The 16126-nt window shown below is 38.4% G+C and overlaps 1 non-coding gene and 1 pseudogene across 1 annotated transcript; both read right to left on the bottom strand.

The window, feature by feature from the left end:
• Window positions 1–441: 441 nt before the first annotated feature.
• On the bottom strand, window positions 442–13955 carry LOC112717666 (B-type cell cycle switch protein ccs52B-like; annotated as a pseudogene).
• On the bottom strand, window positions 5747–5854 carry LOC112718613 (small nucleolar RNA R71). The gene has a single exon (XR_003160945.1). It is a non-coding gene; the product is annotated as a small nucleolar RNA R71 (small nucleolar RNA).
• Window positions 13956–16126: the final 2171 nt, after the last annotated feature.

Raw genomic sequence — 16126 nt, 5'->3', positions numbered from 1 at the left:
ATTGTTCTTAATACACAACAAAATAATTCAAAAGCTTCCTTAATCTCCTGCTTTTTCTGCTGGGTCAAATGATGGTGTCCATTCGATTTGCTGTGCTTCCTAAGTTCCCCTCTATATGATTCCCTTCTATATATAGATGACTGGAAAAACAAAAGAAGAGTTATTGTCTAGGAAGCAACATGCTATTCCTTTACCAATAAATAATGATCAATGATCGAAAGCATAGGTAATTTCTGTGTTGAACAATCTATGTTGTACTCGCTGTGTCTCTCGCTCAAAAGATTAAGCCAATAGCTACACTAATCAGAAATTTGCAGCAATTGTTGTGCAACTTATTTTAAATTCAGCTACAATAATCAACCATAAGCTTCATGTATTCTTATCATTCAAAGCTACAACTAAATAGAGTTATTTTTTTAAATAAAAAACTAAGGCAATAGATTAAGTAAGAGAACTTGCAAGGTCAGGATGTGTTCGAGTAAGCTTAAGCCAATTCATTTGACTATATCCTTTTTCAAAAGGAAGTTTGGTCCGAGCTGCCGGCTTTGCAACAGGACTCTTCAGTTCTGGAGACCTCTGAATCGAATTCATCCCATCACTCATAACTGATTTTTTATTCAATTCATTCAGTTGACATGAAGTCACACTGGTTACAGTGAAAGACAAAGAACCAACCTTGTCCTCCTTTATAGAGTCCGAATTATTTGCAAAACCATCCTTCCACAAGAACCACCATCTTGATTACAAGTAGTAGTAGTGGGAGAACTTGAAGATTTTTCTTTTATGGAAATATCAGCAATATCCGAAGCAAGGTTCTTTGTTTCAATAGCCTCCTGTGAACTAACCTATAAATCCAAGGCATCAAATTAGAAGAATAACACTAGATATACAAATTCTTATCAAATTCTCAAGTAACTCAAATTCTTATCTTATGAAAAAAGCTTGGATTGTGTAAAGAGAGATTATAAAGATAGAGACAAAGAGATATAGCAATTGAGATAATGACACACAAAAATAGTTTCTACAAGAGTCTAGTGAAGGCCATCATGATTTGTCTTTAAACAAAATTTTCAAAAGTAGAAATTAGCATGCCACCCTTATAATGATAACACTTTTTACCTTTTCTTCCCAAATTCCTAATCTTCTAATAAGAATCCTACCTTAGTCAATTCTCATCAACTCATCATGGATTTCAACAAGGCTAAAGATGGGATTGGCATTGTTTGTGTGCTGCTGCTGGAAGTTTTGAAGACACAATGCAAGCAAGAGAAAGGAAGCAGCTAAGATTAGGGATAGATTTGATAATATAATAGTAATGCTAATCCTTTTATTATTCATTGTGTGTACTTTGTTTGGAACAGAAAATTCTAAGCAGACAAAAATCTTCTTGTAGCTCACTTTTTTTCTTTGGGAATTGTTAATAGGACAATGCTTACAGGAACAAAATGGATGAAAGAAATAATGGAGTATATATCACCTCATCTAGCTTAGAAATTAAATTTTCTGCACACATAGGCTTTGCAGATACTATATGCTATAAAAATATCCATGTGGAATCGCACAATATAATCCCCCAATTAAATTTTAATAAAAGGCTCACTTGCAAGCCATGACAGGAATGGACATGAATGGAAATGCTTATAATTCCGAAAACAATGAAACCAATGGTGGTGCAAACTAGGTACCCTTGGGCTCTGAAATGCTTATAATTCCGAAAACAATAAAACTAATGGCAAAAATGCTTATAATTAATTCTAATTAAAAAATAATATTTTACCTAGTATCAACTAAATAAAACATAATAAACAAACAACCCTATACCTTGTCCTTTTAGTACTTGTAGAAGATATCCCAATACCTCTTGCCTTTTTGTCATACTTCTCTGCCACGTTGATGAGCGGATAATTTGTACGCTTTTTGGCATTGTTTTTAGGATGTTTTTAGTATAATCTAGATAGTTTTTAGTATATTTTTATTAGTTTTTAGTTAAAATTCACTTTTCTGGACTTTACTATGAGTTTGTGTGTTTTTCTGTGATTTCAGGTATTTTCTGGCTGAAATTGAGGGACCTGAGCAAAAATCTGATTCAGAGACTAAAAAGGACTGCAGATGCTGTTGGATTCTGACCTCCCTGCACTCGAAGTAGATTTTCTGGAGCTACAGAAGCCCAATTGGCGCACTCTCAACGGCGTTGGAAAGTAGACATCCTGGGCTTTCCAGCAATATATGATAGTCCATACTTTGCGCAAGCTTTGATGGCCCAAACCGGCATACAAAGTCACCCTCAGAAATTCCAGCGTTAAACGCCGGAACTGGCACCAAAATGGGAGTTAAACGCCCAAACTGGCATAAAAGCTGGCGTTTAACTCCAAGAAGAGTCTCTACACGAAAATGCTTCATTGCTCAGCCTAAGCACACACCAAGTGGGCCCGGAAGTGGATTTTTATGTCTTTTACTCATCTCTGTACACCCTAGGCTACTAGTTTTCTATAAGTAGGACCTTATACTATTGTATTTTCATCTTGGTTCTTCTGATTCCCTCTCTGGGACCGAAGCCAATGATCACTCTTGTTCTTATGTATTTTCAACGGTGGAGTTTCTACACACCATAGATTAAGGTGTGGAGCTCTGCTGTACCTCGAGTATTAATGCAATTACTATTGTTCTTCTATTCAATTCCGCTTGTTCTTTGTCTAAGATACCACTTGTTCTTCAACTTGATGAATGTGATGATCCGTGACACTCATCATCATTCTCACCTATGAACGTGTGACTGACAACCACCTCCGTTTTACCTTCGATTGGGTGGATATCTCTTGGATTCCTGATACACGATGCATGGTTGATCGCCTCACAAACGAGTGCTCGCCTGACAACCGAGCCAGCCATTCCGTGAGATCAGAGTCTTCATGGTATAGGCTAGAACTGATGGCGGCATTCAAGAGAATCCGGAAGGTCTAACCTTGTCTGTGGTATTCTGAGTAGGATTCAATGATTGAATGACTGTGACGTGCTTCAAACTCCTGAGGGCGGGGCGTTAGTGACAGACGCAAAAGAATCACTGGATTCTATTCCGGCCTGATCGAGAACCGACAGATGGATAGCCGTGCCGTGACAGGGTGCGTTGAACATTTCCACTGAGAGGATAGCCATTGACAACGGTGAAACCCTTGCTTAAGCTTGCCATGGAAAGGAGTAAGAAGGATTGGATGAAGACAGTAGGAAAGCAGAGAGACGGAAGGGAAGGCATCTTCATGCGCTTATCTGAAGTTCCTACCAATGAATTACATAAGTATCTCTATCTTTATCTTTATGTTTTATTCGTATATTACCCATATCCATTTGAGTTTGCCTGACTAAGATTTACAAGGCGACCATAGCTTGCTTCATACCAACAATCTCTGTGGGATCGACCCTTACTCGCGTAAGGTTTATTACTTGGACGACCCAGTACACTTGCTGGTTAGTTGTGCGAAGTTGTGTTTATGCCATGGTATTGAGCACCAAGTTTTTGGGGCCATTACTAGGGATTATTTGAGTTGTGAAAAGAATTGATCACAATTTCGCATACCAAGTTTTTGGCGCCGTTGCCGGGGATTGTTGAGTTTGGACAACTGACGGTTCATCTTGTTGCTTAGATTAGGTATTTTTTTCTTCGAAATTCTTGAAGATGAATTCTAGAGTTTCATGATGATTTGTTGAAATCTGGCTGGCTGTGAAGCCATGTCTAATTTCATTGGACCGAGGTTTCAACTTATCATCACAAAAGCTTGTTGATTTCTATCAATCTTGCTATTGGAGCAGTGATCTGCTAAGGCTTGGCTGGCCATTGGCCATGTCTAGTGTTTTGGACCGAAGCTTTCTTTGAAAGTTTGGCTGGCTGTGAAGCCATGTCTAATTCCTGGACCGGAGTCTTAGACTAGCATTGCACTGATTCTTGGAATTCTCATTAAGAATTTTGATACCTTTTTCCACTAGATTTTCGAAAAAGCACAAAAAAAAATTACAAAATCATAAAACCCAAAAATTTCTTGTTTAAGTCTAGTGTCTCATTTTAAGTTTGGTGTCAGTTGCATGCATTCATTCATGTGTCTTAGTGATCTTCAAGATGTTCTTGATGATTTCTTACTCTAATCTTTAAATTCTCTTGACTTGAGTGTTTTGTGTGTCTCATATGCATTCTCATTTTATTAGTGTCAGTAGTATACAAACTGCTAAGTTTGGTGTCTTGCATGCATTGTTATTTGATTTTAGTTGCATTTTGATTATTCCTCATTATTAAAAATCCAAAAATATTTTTAATTTGTGTCTTTTTAAGTCAATAATACAGAGAATTGAAGATTCAGAACATACTACAGAGGAATTACACAGAAAAAGCTGGGCGTTCAAAACGCCCAGTGAAGAAAGACAGACTGGCGTTTAAACGCCAGCCAGGGTACCTGGTTGGGCGTTTAACGCCCAAAAGGGTATAGGTTTGGGCGTTAAACGCCAGAATGTGCACCATTCTGGGCGTTTAACGCCAGGATGGCACAAGAGGGAAGATTCTGTTTTCAATGCAATTTTTTTTCAAGTTTTCAAAGTTTTTCAAAATCAAATCTTTTTCAAATCATATCTTTTCAATCATATGTTTTCAAAATTGATTTCTTTCCATTTTTAAGGATACTTGCTATCAATTAAGTATTGATTCAACATTTCAAGTATATTGCCTTTTCTGTTGAGAAAGGTTTAATGTTTGAATCATATATTTTCTTGATAGCCAAGTCATTAATTTTCAAAATCAAATCTTTTAAAATGTTTTTCAAATCATATCTTCTCAATCACCTTTTTTTTAAAACCAATCATATCTTCTTAACCACATCTTTTTCAAAATAGTTTTCAATCAAATCTTTTTAATTTCTAATTTCAAAATCTTTTTCAAAAATCACTTTACCTCTTTCCCACTCTTGGTTTTCGAAAATTAATTAGTGTTTTTCAAAAGGTTTTCAAAATTTCTTACTTAATTTTCGAAAATCACTTCCCTTCTTCTCACATCCTTCTATTTATGGACTAACACTATTCCTTAATGCAAAATTCGAACTCCATCTTTCTTGATAAGTTTGAATTTTCTACTTCTGCCTTCCATTTTCTTTTCCTCTGACACCTCAAGGAATCTCTATACTGTGACATAGAGGATTCCATATTTTCTTGTTCTCTTCTCTTTCATATGAGCAGGAGCAGAGACAAAGGCATTCTTGTTGAGGCTGACCCTGAACCTAAAAGGACCTTGAAGCGAAAGCTAAGAGAAGCTAAGGCACAACTCTCTGTAGAGGACCTAACCGAATTCTTCAAGGAAGAAGAACTTATGGCAGCCGAAAACAACAACAATGCCAACAATGCAAGGAAGGTGCTGGGTGACTTTACTGCACCTACTCCCGACTTCTATGGGAGAAGCATCTCTATCCCTGCCATTGGAGCAAACAACTTTGAGCTTAAGCCTCAATTAGTTTCTCTAATGCAATAGAATTGCAAGTTCCATGGACTTCCATTGGAAGATCCTCATCAGTTTTTAGCTGAGTTCTTGCAAATCTGTGACACTGTCAAGACTAATGGGGTTGACCCTGAGGTCTACAGACTTATGCTATTCCCTTTTGCTGTAAGAGACAGAGCTAGGACATGGTTGGACTCACAACCTAAAGAAAGCCTGGACTCTTGGGAAAAGCTAGTCAATGCCTTCTTGGCAAAGTTCTTTCCACCTCAAAAATTGAGTAAGCTTAGAGTGGAAGTCCAAACCTTCAGACAGAAGGAAGGAGAATCCCTCTATGAAGCTTGGGAAAGATACAAACAATTAATCAGAAAGTGTCCCTCTGATATGCTTTCTGAATGGAGCATCATAGGTATTTTCTATGATGGTCTCTCTGAACTATCCAAAATGTCTTTGGATAGCTCTGCTGGAGGCTCTCTTCATCTGAAGAAGACGCCTACAGAAGCTCAAGAGCTGATTGAAATGGTTGCAAATAACCAATTCATGTACATTTCTGAAAGAAATCCTGTGAACAATGGGACTAGTCAGAAGAAAGGAGTTCTTGAGATTGACACTCTGAATGCCATATTGGCTCAGAACAAAATATTGACTCAACAAGTCAATATGATTTCTCAAAGTCTGTCTGGAATGCAAAATGCACCAAGCAGTACTAAGGAAGCTTCATCTGAGGAAGAAGCTTATGATCCTGAGAACCCTTCAATGGAAGAGGTGAATTACATGGGAGAACCCTATGGAAACACCTATAATCCTTCATGGAGAAATCATCCAAATTTCTCATGGAAGGATCAACAGAGACCTCAACAAGGTTTCAATAATAATAATGGTGGAAGAAACAGGTTTAGCAATAGCAAGCCTTTTCCATCATCTTCTCAGCAACAGACAGAGAGTTCTAAGCAGAATACCTCTGACTTAGCAACCATGGTCTCTGATCTAATCAAAACCACTCAAAGTTTCATGACTGAAACAAGGTCCTCCATTAGAAATTTGGAGACACAAGTGGGTCAGCTAAGCAAGAAAATTACTGAACTCCCTCCTAGTACTCTCCCAAGCAATACAGAAGAAAATCCAAAAAGAGAGTGCAAAGCCATCAACATGGCCGAATTTTGGGAGGAAGGAGAGGCAGTGAACGCCACTGAGGAAGACCTCAATGGACGTCCACTGGCCTCCAATGAGTTCCCCAATGAGGAACCATGGGAATCTGAGGCTCAAAATGAGACCATAGAGATTCCATTGAACTTACTTCTGCCATTCATGAGCTCTGATGAGTATTCTTCCTCTGAAGAGGATGAGTATGTCACTGAAGAGCAAGTTGCTAAATACCTTGGAGCAATCATGAAGCTGAATGACAAGTTATTTGGAAATGAGACTTGGGAGGATGAACCCCCTTTGCTCACCAAAGAACTGGATGACTTGTCTAGGCAGAAACTGCCTCAAAAGAGACAGGATCCTGGGAAGTTTTCAATACCTTGTACCATAGGCACCATGACCTTCAAGAAGGCCTTGTGTGACTTAGGGTCAAGTGTAAACCTCATGCCTCTCTCTATAATGGAGAAGCTAGGGATCTTTGAGGTACAAGCTGCAAAAATCTCACTAGAGATGGCAGACAATTCAAGAAAACAAGCTTATGGACTTGTAGAGGATGTTCTGGTAAAAGTTGAAGACCATTATATCCCTGCTGATTTCATAGTCCTAGAGACTGGGAAGTACATGGATGAATCCATCATCCTTGGCAGACCCTTCCTAGCCACAGCAAAGGCTGTGATTGATGTTGACAGAGGAGAATTGATCATTCAAGTGAATGAATAATCCTTTGTGTTTAAGGCTCAAGGATATCCCTCTGTCCCCATGGAGAGGAAGCATGAAGAGCTTCTCTCAAAACAGAGCCAAACAGAGCCCCCACAGTCAAACTCTAAGTTTGGCGTTGGGAGGCCTCAACCAACTTCTAAGTTTGGTGTTGAACCCCCACATTCAAACTCTAAGTTTGGTGTTGGGAGGTTCCAACATAGCTCTGAGCATTTCTGAGGCTCCATGAGAGTCCTCTGTCAAGCTAATGACATTAAAGAAGCGCTTGTTGGGAGGCAACCCAATGTTTTATAATTAACTATTTCTTTTGTTATTTTATGTTTTTTGTAGGTTGATGATCATGAGAAGTCACAAAATCAATAAAAAGAGCAAAAACAGAATGAAAAACAGGAAGAAAAACAGCACACCCTGGAGGACGCACCTACTGGCGTTTAAACACCAGTAAGGTTAGCAGATGGGCGTTTAATGCCCAGTCTGGCACCATTCTGGGCGTTTAACGCCAGAAAGGGGCACCAGACTGGCGTTAAACGCCAGAAAAGGGCAAGAAGCTGGCGTTAAACGCCAGAAATGGGCACCAGCCCGGCGTTTAACGCCAGAAATGGCTAAAAACGCAATTTTGCTTGCCATTTGGTGTAGGGATGACTTTTCCTTGACACCTCAGGATCTATGTACCCCACAGGATCCCCACCTACCCCACCACTCTCTCTTTTCTTCACCCATTCACCAATCACCTCAACACCTCTTCCCCAAAAAAACCCTTCACCTATCAAATCCCATCTTTCTCTTCACCACTCACATCCATCCTTCATAAAACCCCACCTACCTCACCATTCAAATTCAAACCACTTTCCCACCCAAACCCACCCTCACTTGGCCGAACATCACCCTTCCCCTCTCCTATATAAACCCATCTTCACTCCTTCATTTTCACACAACCTAAACACCACTTCTTCCCCTTTTTGGCCGAACCACAAAGCCATTCCCTTTCCCTTCATTTCTTCTTCTTCTACTCTCTTCTTTCTTCTTTTGCTCGAGGACGAGCAAACCTTTTAAGTTTGGTGTGGTAAAAGCATTGCTTTTTGTTTTTCCATAACCATTTATGGCATCCAAGGCCGGAGAAACCTCTAGAAAGAAGAAAGGGAAGGCAAAAGCTTCCACCTCCGAGTCATGGGAGATGGAAAGATTCATCTCAAGGGTGCATCAAGACCACTTCTATGAAGTTGTGGCCTTGAAGAAGGTGATCCCCGAGGTCCCTTTTTCACTCAAAAAGAGTGAATATCCGGAGATCCGACATGAGATCCGAAGAAGAGGTTGGGAAGTTCTTACCAACCCCATTCAACAAGTCGGAATCTTAATGGTTCAAGAGTTCTATGCCAATGCATGGATCACCAAGAATCATGATCAAAGTGTGAACCCGGATCCAAAGAATTGGCTTACTATGGTTCAGGGGAAATACTTGGATTTTAGTCCGGAAAGTGTAAGGTTAGCATTCAATTTGCCCATGATGCAAGGAGATGAACATCCTTACACTAGAAGGGTCAACTTTGATCAAAGGTTGGACCAAGTCCTCACAGTCATATGTGAAGAGGGCGCCCAATGGAAGAGAGATTCAAGAGGGAAGCCGGTTCAATTGAGAAGGCATGACCTCAAGCCCGTAGCTAGAGGATGGTTGGAGTTTATTCAACGCTCAATCATTCCTACTAGCAACCGGTCCGAAGTTACTATAAACCGGGCTATCATGATCCATAGTATCATGATTGGAGAAGAAATAGAAGTTCATGAGGTTATAGCTCAAGAACTCTATAAGGTGGCGGACAAGTCCTCTACCTTAGCAAGGTTAGCCTTTCCTCATCTCATTTGTCACCTCTTTTATTCAGTTGGAGTTGACATAGAGGGAGACATCCCTATTGATGAGGACAAGCCCATCACTAAGAAGAGGATGGAGCACACAAGAGACCCCACTCATCATGAGATCCCTGAGATTCCTCAAGGGATACACTTTCATCCACAAAACTATTGGGAGCAACTAAACACCTCCCTAGGAGAATTAAGTTCCAACATGGGACAACTAAGGGTGGAGCATCAAGAACACTCCGTCATCCTCCATGAAATTAGAGAAGATCAAAGAATCATGAGAGAGGAGCAACAAAGACAAGGAAGAGACATTGAGGAGCTCAAACACTCCATAGGATCTTCAAGAAGAAGAACAAGCCGCCATCACTAAGGTGGACCCGTTCTTTAATTTCCTTGTTCTTTATTTTTCTGTTTTTCGAATTCTAGTGCTTATGTTTATCTATGTTTGTGTCTTGTGATCATTAGTGTCCTAGTATCTATGCCTTAAAGTTATGAATGTCCTATGAATCCATCACCTTTCTTGAAAAAAAAAATTGTTCTTAATTGAAAAAGAGAAGAATTGCATGAATTTTGAATTTTATAACAGTTTAATTATTTTGATGTGGTGGCAATATTTTTGTCTTCTGAATGTATGCTTAAACAGTGCATATGTCTTTTGAATTTGTGGTTCATGAATGTTGGCTCTTGAAAGAATGATGAAAAAGGAGACATGTTACTGAGGATCTGAAAAATCATAAAAATGATTCTTGAAGCAAGAAAAAGCAGTTAATACAAAAAAAATCGAAAAAAAAAAGAAAAAGAGAAAACGAAAAAAAATAGAGAAAAGAAAAGAAATAAAGTTGTGATCCAAGGCAAAGAGAGTGTGCTTAAGAACCCTGGACACCTCTAATTGGGGACTCTAGCAAAGCTGAGTCACAATCTGAAAAGGTTCACCCAATTATGTGTCTGTGGCATGTATGTATCCGGTGGTAATACTGGAAGACAGAGTGCTTTGGGCCACAGCCAAGACTCAATAAGTAGCTATGTTCAAGAATCATCATACTTAACTAGGAGAATCAATAACACTATCTGGATTCTGAGTTCCTAAGGAAGCCAATCATTCTGAATTTCAAAGGATAGAGTGAGATGCCAAAACTATTCAAAGGCAAAAAGCTAAAAGCCCCGCTCATCTAATTAATACTGATCTTCATAGATGTTTTTGGAATTCATTGCATATTCTCTTCTTTTTATCTTATTTGATTTTCAGTTGCTTGAGGACAAGCAACAATTTAAGTTTGGTGTTGTGATGAGCGGATAATTTGTACGCTTTTTGGCATTGTTTTTAGTATGTTTTTAGTATAATCTAGATAGTTTTTAGTATATTTTTATTAATTTTTAGTTAAAATTCACTTTTCTGGACTTTACTATGAGTTTGTGTGTTTTTCTATGATTTCAGGTATTTTCTGGCTGAAATTGAGGGACCTAAGCAAAAATCTGACTCAGAGACTAAAAAGGACTGCAGATGCTGTTGGATTCTGACCTCCCTGCACTTGAAGTGGATTTTCTGGAGCTACAGAAGCCCAATTGGCGCGCTCTCAACGGCGTTGGAAAGTAGACATCCTGGGCTTTCCAGCAATATATGATAGTCCATACTTTGCCCAAGATTTTATGGCCCAAACCGGCGTACAAAGTCACCCTCAGAAATCCCAGCGTTAAACGCCGGAACTGGCACCAAAATGGGAGTTAAACGCCCAAACTGGCATAAAAGCTGGCGTTTAACTCCAAGAAGAGTCTCCACAGGAAAATGCTTCATTGCTCAGCCCAAGCACACACCAAGTAGGCCCAGAAGTGGATTTTTATGTCTTTTACTCATCTCTGTACACCCTAGGCTACTAGTTTTCTATAAGTAGGACCTTATACTATTGTATTTTCATCTTGGTTCTTCTGATTCCCTCTCTGGGACCGAAGCCAATGATCACTCTTGTTCTTATGTATTTTCAACGGTGGAGTTTCTACACACCATAGATTAAGGTGTGGAGCTCTGCTGTACCTCGAGTATTAATGCAATTACTATTGTTCTTCTATTCAATTTCGCTTGTTCTTTGTCTAAGATACCACTTGTTCTTCAACTTGATGAATGTGATGATCCGTGATACTCATCATCATTCTCACCTATGAACGTGTGACTGACAACCACCTCCGTTCTACCTTCGATTGGGTGGATATCTCTTGGATTCCTGATACACGATGCATGGTTGATCGCCTCACAAACGAGTGCTCGCCTGACAACCGAGCCAGCCATTCCGTGAGATCAGAGTCTTCGTGGTATAGGCTAGAACTGATGGCGGCATTCAAGAGAATCCGGAAGGTCTAACCTTGTCTGTGGTATTCTGAGTAGGATTCAATGATTGAATGACTGTGACGTGCTTCAAACTCCTGAGGGCGGGGCGTTAGTGACAGACGCAAAAGAATCACTGGATTCTATTCCGGCCTGATCGAGAACCGACAGATGGATAGCCGTGCCATGACAGGGTGCGTTGAACATTTCCACTGAGAGGATGGGAGGTAGCCATTGACAACGGTGAAACCCTTGCTTAAGCTTGCCATGGAAAGGAGTAAGAAGGATTGGATGAAGACAGTAGAAAAACAGAGAGACGGAAGGGAAGGCATCTTCATGCGCTTATCTGAAGTTCCTACCAATGAATTACATAAGTATCTCTATCTTTATCTTTATGTTTTATTCATATATTACCCATATCCATTTGAGTTTGCCTGACTAAGATTTACAAGGTGACCATAGCGTGCTTCATACCAACAATCTCTGTGGGATCGACCCTTACTCGCATAAGGTTTATTACTTGGATGACCCAGTACACTTGCTGGTTAGTTGTGCGAAGTTGTGTTTATGCCATGGTATTAAGCACCAAGTTTTTGGGGCCATTACTAGGGATTATTTGAGTTGTGAAAAGAATTGATCACAATTTCGCATACCACACGTGTATCAGCAATTCAACTAGTTAGTGCTTTAATTTCTTTGAATTTGCAGTCAATACTACTTGATTAACTAACTTTCATATATAAATTAAACTTCTAATAAATTTCTTTGAATCACTGCATGCACAAAATAACACAAATAAAGCAAGATTAATTACATATTAAAAATAATTACAAGGATGCTATTTATTATTATTAGTTACCTTGAGCTCTTGTAAGAATGAGTGACAAAACCCTCTTTAGGTGGCAGTGGCACTACATTTTTGTTAAATATATTTATGAAAAGAGTTCTTATATAAACTGAGACATGTTCTTCAACCCACTAATTAACTCTAATAATTTAGACCACTTCTAAATATGCACAGGAAAATAAGTGAAAAAATTAGATGAAGAAAAAGCATGAAAGTAAAACCTGCTTTTCATAAAACCCCTAAAAGAAATACTGATCTGAACCCTTGTATAGGAAGGAGAAGAACTAGTAGATATAACCACCTTGTAAGAATAATTTTCCTGACTCTTCAACTATTCAACAAAGCAATAATTTGAAATGTCAAAACAAATAATTACATAAATAAGCAAGATTTCAGCTATATACTTATTCATATTTTAAAAGCGGCACAATTGCATTCACAACTGCACTTTCTTAATCATTACCAAGTTCAAGTTAACTTAAATATCAACCAGCATCATTAATGGTTACAAGCAAATAATTTTTTATGCCAATATATTGAATAATGAAAGCAAATTTGTTAACAATTAAACGAGGAGACAAACTTCCAAATGCAAGCTATGGTGAGAACTTAGTGGAGTAATCAAGTCCTAACATTCCATTTCTGGTCTCTTTATATACCTTTAGCAAATCCTACAAATGTGAAATCTCACAATTGAGTTAGATAACCCAATGTAACAAGACACAGATTTTCCAAATCGACTATAGTCTTCATGAGGCTTATGGCATTGTTTGGATTCCAATCTCCTTTACAGTTTAGTTGGTCTTCCTTGAAATTTTTCTTGCCAATAAGTGCGTTTAAGCCAAATATAAATTTGACACTGCATAAGTGCTTACAGGTGTTTTCATGGATGGGAAGATATTCCAGAAGCACAATGTCTCATCATCCCCTGCACCAGTGACTACTGTTTGACCATCGGGAGACATTGCAAGGTAAAGCACTCTCATGTTGTGGCCAGTTAGAGTTGCAACCTAATAATCAAATTCAATATTTTTATTACTTGAAATTCTCCACTTCCATAATAAATCGAGTAAAATATTACCCTTGCTAGCGATGGATATTTCCACACCATGATCTGATTCCATGAGTGCTTACTATCTCATTCATATTTTTACTCAAGCAAGGTTGCAAACCTAATCAAACATTGTTATTGTTATTATTATAGAACCATTGTACATTATTCATTCATGTCTCAATAGACAGCTTAGGAAAGAAACCTGGCTTCCAGTGTCAATAAAGTTCAACTGATGGCCATTTGTAGTGTTCCAGAAATGGATACACCTATCGGCGGTGGAACCGCCAGACGCAAGGAGACCGCTCTAGTGAGGCAACCATGCTATACCCTTCACGGCAGCTGTGTGCTCCATGAGTCTCAATGCCGATTGCTGAGAGTGCTGATTCCATACTAATAGCTGCTCATATAATAATAAATCATTACATTCAATCATGTTTTGTTTTTTTAATCTACACTAGTGTTAATAGAAGCATACCTGATTATCATTACCTCCAGAAGCAAGTTCCTTGTCATCACAGGACCATTTCAAGCCACATAATTGGAAATTGGTGACATGCATAAGTCTCGAACCAATTATGAGGTATTACTGCTTTTTTCAAGGCTTCAAATTAAGAAGTGGAGAAAATAGCTTGATTCCGCGGGATTGAAGTGTGGACCATGGAGCACTGAAGAAGTCGAAGAAGAAAAAGAAGTAGAAAACAAGTCTCTGAATAGTTTTGTTATTTCAACAATTCAACCAAATTAATTATGTAAAATCTGGAAGAAATTTTTGTCATGCCTGAGAGATCTATGCAAGCCTTCAAGGAGGACAGCGCCTTCAAGGGAGAGATGCCTGAGGACCGAGGCGAGAGGCGAGAGGCTTGAGAGGAAGAGGTGAACGACGGAGAGTTGTCGACTCGCCTGAGATGGACAGAGCACGGCACCACAGCAGAGCAAAGCAGAGGTTTCAGAACGGTGGAGTGAAGAAGAGATTTCAAAATGGTGGAGAAGAGCAGAAGTCTCAGAACGGCGAGGGTAGATGAACACATCAGATCAGACTATAGCAGAACGCGATGCGAGAAGAGTAGAACACGGCGCGAGCTTAAGCAGTGGTGAACATGACGACGACGAGCAGAGAGGAATGCACAACGCGCGTCAATTTCGTTAAAGGGAAAAATTGAGTTAGGGTTAGGATTTTGATTTTGAAATGGTATGGTTCGAGACTTGAGTTTTATTTCTAAGTAATGGTAGCCAGGAATGTGATGAATCAATTATTGCTTGATGTGTGTTTTGCTTCTTTTCTTAATTTTGGTTGAGTTTAGGAGGAGAAGAGTAATTTTAAAAAATAAATAAAATAAAAATTTAGTGAAATAACTTTAGACAACACTTACAATGGGAAGTTCATTAAACATTTAAAGGCAACTCTTAGAAAGTATAATAGATAAATACTATAAGTGTTGCCTATTTAATTTATAAAGCAATGCTTTTTCACATGTATCTTAAATTGATCAAAGAGAACGTTTGTAGTATGTTGGTTAATAAAGAGTTGCAATAATTTTATTTCTTTGCAACAAATCTTAAATGTTACTTTTTACTATTTTAGACAACACTTTTTAAAGGTTATTTATATTATATGTTGCAATAGTTCAAAAATGTTGTAGTGCAAGCTTAAAGCCACAATGTATTCAATATATGGAATATTAAAAAATGTTGAACAGCATGATTTTTTAACAGATGTAACATGATAATCAAAATTTGATTCGTTATCATCTATATGATTTTCTGCTCACAAAAATTTAAAGTATGTCTGAGTACCTTCAGAGAACATTTCAATCAAATAACCAAGACTCAACATACTTCATATTAAAAAATGATTCCTATTAAAATAGTTTCCTGTCAAACAATTCATTTAACCAATAATCCAGCAACACAGTTCATTCAACATATTCAAAATTGGGAGAATAACAATTAGAGGTAACATTATCAGAAAATTATTATATCACCAAGATCACACAAAGTTCAAAACTCATCAGCCATCTAAAGACATCAGCCATTTTTTTCAATCATTGGGTCAGCCTCTTTTCCTCACATTTTTTTCTCCCCCTTTTGTCATCAAGAGGTGAACCTGCAAAACAAATGAACAACTATGTGCCAAAATGCAAAATGTTTGTTTAAACCAAATCAAAGGGGTCCATAGAATCCAAGTATAGTCAACCAACATCACAAAAATACTCAAACCAAATGAACAAAAGACTAGAAATTGTTCAATCATAAGCGGGCAGCAGATAGCCTAAGCATCAGACAAATTCTCATCAGAGTCAGAAAGATCCTCAAAATAAGCCATATCTTTTTCAAAGCTCTTGAGCAGTAGGTTAACTCTTTCATTGCATTTAGTCCATGCCTTCTCATTTTCATATGCCTGCTTGTGAGCTTCTTTGTATGAATGTACCATTAGATTTGACATATTTGAGAATTCAGTTAGAACGTCCTTGATGGATTCAGCAAGCTTCGATGACTCAGAAGGATGGCTTTCAATATCACTTTCTGAAGATATAGAGGGCATTGAGCTTTTTCCTTTGTTACTTTTCATGGGTCCAGAAACTCCTCCTCCTTTGATGGTGGAAACTTTGTTTTCTACATGCTCATTAATTAAATCAACATGAAAATATTCAAATATGCATGCAAGAAAAATTTTGTAAGGCAGATTTGCCTTCTTATCACTGCGTACACATTTCCACATGTGACACACCA

This window comes from Arachis hypogaea, chromosome 10 (assembly GCF_003086295.3).
Source record: "Arachis hypogaea cultivar Tifrunner chromosome 10, arahy.Tifrunner.gnm2.J5K5, whole genome shotgun sequence".
NCBI classification, from domain to species: Eukaryota; Viridiplantae; Streptophyta; class Magnoliopsida; order Fabales; family Fabaceae; genus Arachis; species Arachis hypogaea.
Note: the sequence above shows the minus strand (reverse complement) of the source record. Positions and strands in the feature narration are given on the sequence as shown.